Here is an 8,265-nt window from a genome sequence, read left to right as displayed (position 1 = left end):
ATTACCACTGTCTCCAATAATTAGTAGCTTGAACAAATGATCATACTCCCGAGCCATTTTATTAAGAATCTCCTTGTTCTTTGGTCCAGCAAATCTCAGTCTCGAGTATTTAAATATATGTATATATATAACCACAATAAAAAATTTTAAAAAATAAGTTAATGATTAAAGTAACTGACAATCCATTGATAAAAAAAAAAACCAGATAATAATTTAAATAAAATTTGAAAAACTTCAATGATGGTATTTATTTCTTTGTGATTGAAATACCACAAGATTTAAAAAAAATAAGTTTCCTTTTGTTTCTCACAGCTCATAAAAACTCCTCGGAGTTTTTGACACTTGCTACTGATTAAAGTTGTTTTAAAATCACAAGATCGCCATATTTTACTGGATAAGCGATATCGCACTATTCATTTCATTATTATATTATTATCGCTATTGAGAAAATTTATTCGTTATACATAACGCCCACATCGACATACTTGTTTTACTCTTCTTCAACTTCAATCTTTACATATACGTATATATATATATATATATATATATATATATATATATACACATATATTTATATACTCTCATGTATACTCCGTCTTTTTTTGTTCACAATTTAAATCCTCGGCACTAAAACTGCACAAAAAAATTTTATTAACAAAAAAATCTACATATATATAAATACAAATACTTTATATTAATATATACTTTAAATGTGTGCAATTACTTTTTAAATACAACTGACGCGGACTTTTATTTTTTTATTATTCGTTTGAATTAACCAACTACTGGATCTTTTCACGTGTACACTTTTAATTGACAATTAAAATAATTTAAATAACTATAAACTAGATGAGAAAATATTATTTTCATTTTGTAACAGCCAAAATAGTATAGTTTAATAATTAATGCTGTTACAAAGCTCCCTTAAGTTGGCGGGGGGAATTCGATTTTTGGCAAATTTTTTTTAGCAATTCGTTTGTTCGTCGATTGTTCGTCAATGTTCGCTATAAATAATTATTTGTTCGTTCTTTATTTTTTTTTAAATAAATTTTTAAAAATTTATTTGAAGTTAGCGGTGACTATACTCATTTTCTATCTTTTTTAATTTTTTTTCCATTTATCTTGATTTGTTTGTTAATACCCCACCAAAAATAGCGTTTGTTTGTTTGTTTTTATATTTATAATTAATTATTAAAATTTTAATTATGCCCGTTGATCTAATAGTAGTTGTGCGCATGCGCAAGTGTCTGCTCTAGGTTTAAAATTTTTTATTGTTTTCATTATTATTTATGTTTTAATTAAATTAGTAATCTTATCAAGTAATTATCAAATCCTGTTGATCATCTAGCACATCGTAAGAGTATCCAGGTATTTATCGGAGAGAAATGTCAATAAGCCACAATAAAATATGAAACGAAAGAGTCCTCAAAGAATCTTAGAAAACCACTTTTAATATTATTATTATTATCTTTATTTATTTAATATTTAATACACTCGACTAATTATTTTGTTTTATCAATATTAATTATGTATTAAAAATACTGAAAACATTTTAATGTTATTTTCATTTACTCTTTTATAATTTACCGCTCTGTTTTGTAACTTACGTGGTGTGTCACCTATTATCAAGTATTTTAACTTGCCGTTCAACTAGTATTTTTGTGTTACACAGTTGGTCTCATAAATAGTTGGTAAACCAATTACTAAATTACAAGTATCATCGAAGTCAATAATAAATAAATATAATATTGGAGCAGGTTTGTAAAATTAAACTAATAATTAATTATTTATTTAATATTAGAGTAGACTTATACAATTGAAGTTATTAATTATTCATTTGCGCAATTTTTATAAATTTATATTTTGCGTCTACATTGAGACTCAAAATAACTTAGCCTAAGAAATTTGATGAAAATTTTAATTAATATTTATTATTAAACATCATTTTATAATTAAAGATGTTTTTCTAATTTTTTTTTTTTTTTTTTTTTTTTTTTTTTTCCAAATATTAAAATTTTTTTTATTTTTCAGTTTTGAAAACAATATTTTTATACCACTTATCAAAATGGAGCTCAACTCTATAATGTTTCACCAATCGGATGTGATTCTTTCATCTAATCTCCAACATTATTTGTCCTTCATTTATATGTAAGTATATTACCATTAATTATTAGTATTATTATCAATAAGTTTTTGAACTCTGAAAATTTTTTGATCAGTACCCTGATTAAGAAAAATGATTTGCTTGATGTTGAGTGTATATCTATATATTAGTCGATTCAAATTGTTTTGAATCATTCCAAATTATTTTTGTTGATCAGGGTAACAGTTATATTTTATGATTATATTATTATATCGATTATTTTTTCTATACAGAGTTGACTAGAGAGGCTATGCAAACTGGAATCCGGGATGTAGACTCACTGAGTCACTGGTGATAATTGGTACAGTAGATAATATAAGTTGATCGTTGATGATGGACCGATCGGAAAGAGTTTTTTGGCTATTGAGACTATTATTAATTAAGAGCGTTTCGATTATGCTGGTGCGGAGAAGAAAAAGTTCTGTATCTACATTGCTATCGGTCAAATGAGATCTACAGTAACTTGGATCGTGAAAATAGTGACGGCACTGCTATTAACTATTCTATCATCGTATTCGATACCGTGTCTGATGCTGCTCTTTTCTTACACTTTTTTGCCATGTGCCATGGCAGAACTTTTTTTTTGTGACAACGGCAAACATGTCTTCATTATTTATGATGATTTGTCAAAATCGGTAATTGCTTACCATTAAATACTTTTATTTTTGAGACGACCTTTAGGAAATGATGCTTAGCCTCGTCATGTATTCTATATTCATTCTCGTTTTCTTGAAAGAGCAGTAAAATCCATTAAATGTACATAAATAATTGGTGAGTGAAATGAATAATTTATTAAATGAAAAACATGAATAAAATACGTTATTAAATAATCATATGATATTAGAGTTCGGACCGTCAATAATTTCCAGATGTTTCATCAAAAAAATAATAGTTAAAAAAAAATGCCTTTAGTTTTCCAAATTTTCAGTTAAGTATTTATAATTTTTTTCATAAATAATTCGTAAAAACAGATCAAAAATCATTATATAACTGTCAGTTTTTATTACTGAGTAGTATGACATTGAAATTCATAGGCCTCGACCATTTTTGGATATTTTGGAAAATGAATTATTTAAAGAAAAAGTTGTTTTTTGGAATATCTAGATGTATACGTTTTTATTAAAAGTTTTTTATAAATTTTTTCTGAAAAAACAACAAAATTATTATGTTTATTTGTTTCTATTGCTGAGTAGTAAATACGAATCATATTTTTTGTTAATAAAAGAATTTTGTTTTAAGTTTGATTCAGAATTACAATAACCAAGTTAGTTTTTCCATCCATCATGGCAAAATACGAGGACTCGTCAAATTACTTTAATCATCCATGGGATCCAATGACTTTGAGGCATACGTAAACATAGTTGCATTTCAACAAGGTAAATTTTAAATTGTTTATGAACCTGACATTTACAATCTAATGATAATCATATTTGTTTTAGCAAGTAAATTATATCAAGAAAAAATTTATTTTTTAATTCAACTTATAAATATTCAATTTTGACATGTATCCATTTCATAAATTTTTTTCTTTATTATAATTTATTTATTCAAAAAGAAAAAAAATTGTTTATTACATGTCTATACCAGTAAGATAAAAAAAGTCTCAGATCATTGTAATTGTTGGCTGAGGCGAAGCTGAGGCTGACAAACTTGTGATCTGAGACTTTTTGTATTTTACTGGCCTAGGTATGTAATATATATATATATATATATATATATATATATATATGTGTGTGTGTGTATATATATATATATAAGTGCGCGCGCGCGTGTGTGTGTGTGCGTGTGTGTGTGTGTGAAAATTATTAGATATCGGCTATTTTCAGACACAATTTAATTAAATCATTTAAATAGTAGGCTTATGATTTATATTTTACAGGTGCAACGCTTTTACTGGGACTTCCTTGATAGTAAAAACTATTTGACTGTCTCCGAAGCCGATGAGTTACTCCAAGCGAGCAAACTTCGGATTAATATGTAGAATGATGATATCAAAGACAATAGAAATCGTTAGATTTCTATTTAAGAGTGATATGTAGATTTCTATTCATATTTGATAGTCGTCTATTAGTGTACGGTTGACTGAAGTAGTTTCTTAATAAGTTTTTAAATCTTTTAAGTATACATATTGTCATTATAACTTTAATGTCTCATTTATTCCTTTTTTTTTAACTTAATTAGTGTAACTAGAAACCATTAGATGTCTGTCACTTCTAGTTATGTCTTGAGAAAAAAAAAGTAATTATGTAAAATTATTCTAAAAATTTAGGAAAATCTAAAATAAATCTATTAAGTTTATGAAAATTTTTACTCTTAATAAATGCAATATTTCGTTAATTAATTTTATACTGAGAAAAATAGTAATTTTTTCAACAGTTAATGGAAAAAATTTTCTTAAATTTGCTTGTTTTTTAATTACTACCCAATTCATTCATTGTTATGTATCAATTAATATGACAAGAATCACAGCTTTAAATAAAACACAAAAGACACCCAATAACTGGTGCAAACTATTTGACATTTTTTGGACAAGATTAAAACTATATGTTATTGTTTTAGAGTAAATCAGTAAAAAAAATATATGTATATATTCATATAATATGGTTTCTTATAATGGTTTTTTGCAATTTATTATCGATACAAATTTATATCAATTTACATTCTATTGTTATAATAATAATATTTACTTATATTTTAGATGATGAAAATGTCCACATTTTATATTATGCGTGACGTCAAAATTAAATCTATTGGTATAAAAAATGTCATTGATGATCAAATCATATTGTGTTGGTGATAGTTATTAAATTTTAAGACTTTAGTATAATCAATTTTTATAGTTTCTTCGTCATTGATCCTCAGCTATATTACTTGATTATTATCTATTGAAAAATGATAAGCAATATAAATAGTAATTAGTATGCGGCTAACGACAATAATTGATCAAAAAAATTAAGTTTAGTTACTTAAATTCTAACTATCATTGATTATTTTTCTAATTCTCCTTTACGTTACCACCTTAGCCACATCAATTTCAACAAAATTTTATGTTTGACATCTTTTTTTTTTCGTTAAAATTTGAAATAAACAAATGTTTGTACTGATTCTATGCTTTTTTATATTGGTCTATTCACTATGAATTTAATATTTACAATGGCTTACTTTTCAAAAAGACATGATGGTTTCGAAATATCGAGGTGATTCGACTAGTTGTAATTTCTTGAATAACATAGTTTTATAGGTCTAAACATTTATTTATTTTTTTTTTTTTCAATTAAAAATATCTTTTTTACCTTTACTGCATTTATAGAAAGTGGATCAGTTCATTAAAAATGTATTTGAAGTTTTATGAAGTACAAATAACAATGAAAAAACCTAAATTATTTACAAAAGCCCACTCAAAAGACCCCCTATAATATATATTTTACATATACATAGGTGCTCTACATAGTTAAATTTCCAGGTAAGAATAACGAGCGACTCCAAAGAATTAGATTTTTAATTATTAATAAAATTAATTTATCTTTAATAATGTAAGACACTAGATAACAATGGAAACATTAAAATATCAAAGAATGCACAATTCTTTAAAAAAAAATAATTTATGTAAAAATATTTTATTCACAATAGTCTAATTAATTATCAAGTATTTCAATCTGAAATTATTTAATTTTAAATAATTAAATACGAAATCGCATTGGTTATGGTAGCCACGTGGTTTACTTAGTAATAAATGAAATATTTTTCCAATTCAAAATTTAGCTATTTATATAGATATTGTACCTATTGTTATTGAAACTTTTATAAAAAAATTATTTTAATTGAAATTTTCAAATATTGAGTCATGCACTTGTGCAATGAAAATTAATTAATACATTAAATGTTAGACAGGAGTGTAACGACGCCTATAACTTAAACAGTTTATTCATGTAAACTTTAATGCATAATTTTAAACAAGAAGTATTCAAAATTATTAAAAATCAACTTAGTATCAGAAAGGAATGTTAGTAATTAAAAACCCTGAATGAAATTCTTAGTAGTTGATTGACAGCTAGATAATAAATTAAAATATCAATGAAGGTCTTTTTTTCTAACTGACATAATTAATGCAAAAATCTTTTACTTATTATGATCAAAATGATGTGTTTTTTTTTTTTTTTTAATACAAATTATTTTTTTACTTATGATCAAATTATCCGCTGCATAGGTTATGGTTACCACGTGGTCGTTACTTTTATATGATTATTTTCCCAGATTCAAACCAGAATAAAACAGAAATGTATCAGCATAAAAAACGAATAAAAGCAAAAGCTAATACAGTTTAATGTTCTTTATTGATTAGATCGATAAGATTTATATATGCATATAATTTTAAATTAACACTTACTAACATAATTTATAGCAGGTGATATTTATCATTTGATTGTTGTATTAGCAGCTTGTGCATGATAAAATAATCGGGATATATATTTACATCTATGGTTTTTTCATAAATGTTAACACTTAACTAATGCAAGTAAACATTTTTTCAACTATTCATTTTATTGTATTTTTCTTGAGTCTAAAATTTTCATTATACTAATTAATTTTGAGATTTTAATTCTGATCCATAATCTGAATCTAAATTTACGTCAAAATCTAAAAACTCTTGAACTTTTTCCTTATATTATTCTTTGCAGTTCCAACAGTATACCAAATAACGGAGTATAAAATGAAAATATATTAGTTAATAAAAATTTGTAATATTAATTTATATTTAATAATAAATCAATTACCTTGCATAAACGTTAGAAATTAACATTGTATTTTACAGCATTTCCAAATATTATATTCATATCATCAGCTACTTAACTAACCGTAATATACTTTTTTTGTATTATAAATGTAATTTGTAATAAAGTAACATCAGTTTCATAGTTGGCTCTTGTTGTTTTTTACTAATCCGATAAAAGTACCTCATAATTGAGTCTTATCTTACTTTTGATTTCTTCTAACATTACAGAATAGTTGGCACAAATCATTCTGTAAAATATTGAATTATTTTAGTCCTAATAAAAGACAGTTTTTTCTTTCACTTCGAAGGCTCAGATAATACTATCTCCTCTGGATCGTTCTCTATACCTCTATTATCTACAAACGATGTTCGTCGTTTATGCATGACAAATTAACTGTACAACAATTATTATTTAAATTAAAAAACAATCATGATATAGATTATTTAAATAACGACAAAAACAGTAATATTTAACTTAAAAAATAATTTTGATTGTATAAAAAAAATGATTAACAAAGACCTACGGCTTCCTGTAAATATAATAATTTAACGATTTTGTTGATGTCTAAAATGAATCAAATTTATGAATAAAAAAAAAAGAGATTTAGTATTTCTATTTATTAACTGTTTAAAAAACTTACTCATTATTTAAAAAAATGAAATTATTTATTTATTTGTTTAACATTATAAAACATTTATTTTTTCTGTTTAACATATTAATCTTGTAGTATAAAACATTTTAAAATTACGTCATAATATAATAATGATAATAATAATTTTATTTATTTTATAATCGTAAAACTTAAATAGATTTTACACTTAATGACTTTTTATTACTTTTGGCAACAACCTTAACACTAAGTTTTCATAAATGTAATTGAGCAAAAATATTAATAATAATCGAAGTATAGAGATTTCCAATATCACTTGTATCCACTTATTGCATTTTTTTAAATACTTGCTAAAGCTGCAAAAAAAGAGAAAATAAAATCTTTAATAATTCAATTACATGATTGACACTTAAAGATTATGATAATTTAAGACTAATTTTTATCCTAATACTAAGAATAGTCACGTAGTTCTTGGATTAAAACGAATGTAGTAAAAAAAAGAAAAGAAGAAGAAAAAAGTAGCAACCATTAATATAAACGAGTTTAATTCGACTATATGTTTATTAATTGAAATAGAATTTTAAAAGAAAGATTTCATTTAAATGGTAGCGAACAAAGTATGAATCAAATACTTTAATTAATATAAGTTTTTTTTTGGAGTTAGCAGTTATCTAAAAATTGGTAACCTACTTTATGACAAATAAATTATAGAAAAAAAAAACATTGATTTATTTTAA

The 8,265-nt window shown here is 24.2% G+C and overlaps 1 long non-coding RNA gene across 2 annotated transcripts; it reads left to right on the top strand.

The window, feature by feature from the left end:
• The first annotated feature begins 1,563 nt into the window (after positions 1-1,563).
• Positions 1,564-4,485, top strand: LOC128668971 (uncharacterized). Of its 2 annotated transcripts, XR_008404518.1 has the most exons (6): positions 1,564-1,757; positions 2,032-2,148; positions 2,377-2,914; positions 2,988-3,070; positions 3,383-3,519; positions 4,023-4,485. It is a non-coding gene; the product is annotated as an uncharacterized LOC128668971 (long non-coding RNA). The 2 variants fall into 2 exon arrangements; XR_008404519.1 differs by lacking the exon at positions 2,988-3,070 and having other exon boundaries at positions 1,569-1,757.
• Positions 4,486-8,265: the final 3,780 nt, after the last annotated feature.

The sequence above is a fragment of the Microplitis demolitor genome, chromosome 2 (assembly GCF_026212275.2).
Source record: "Microplitis demolitor isolate Queensland-Clemson2020A chromosome 2, iyMicDemo2.1a, whole genome shotgun sequence".
In the NCBI taxonomy this organism is placed as follows: domain Eukaryota; kingdom Metazoa; phylum Arthropoda; class Insecta; order Hymenoptera; family Braconidae; genus Microplitis; species Microplitis demolitor.
The sequence above is the reverse complement of the archived record's forward strand: the minus strand, read 5'-3'. Positions and strand labels throughout refer to the sequence as shown.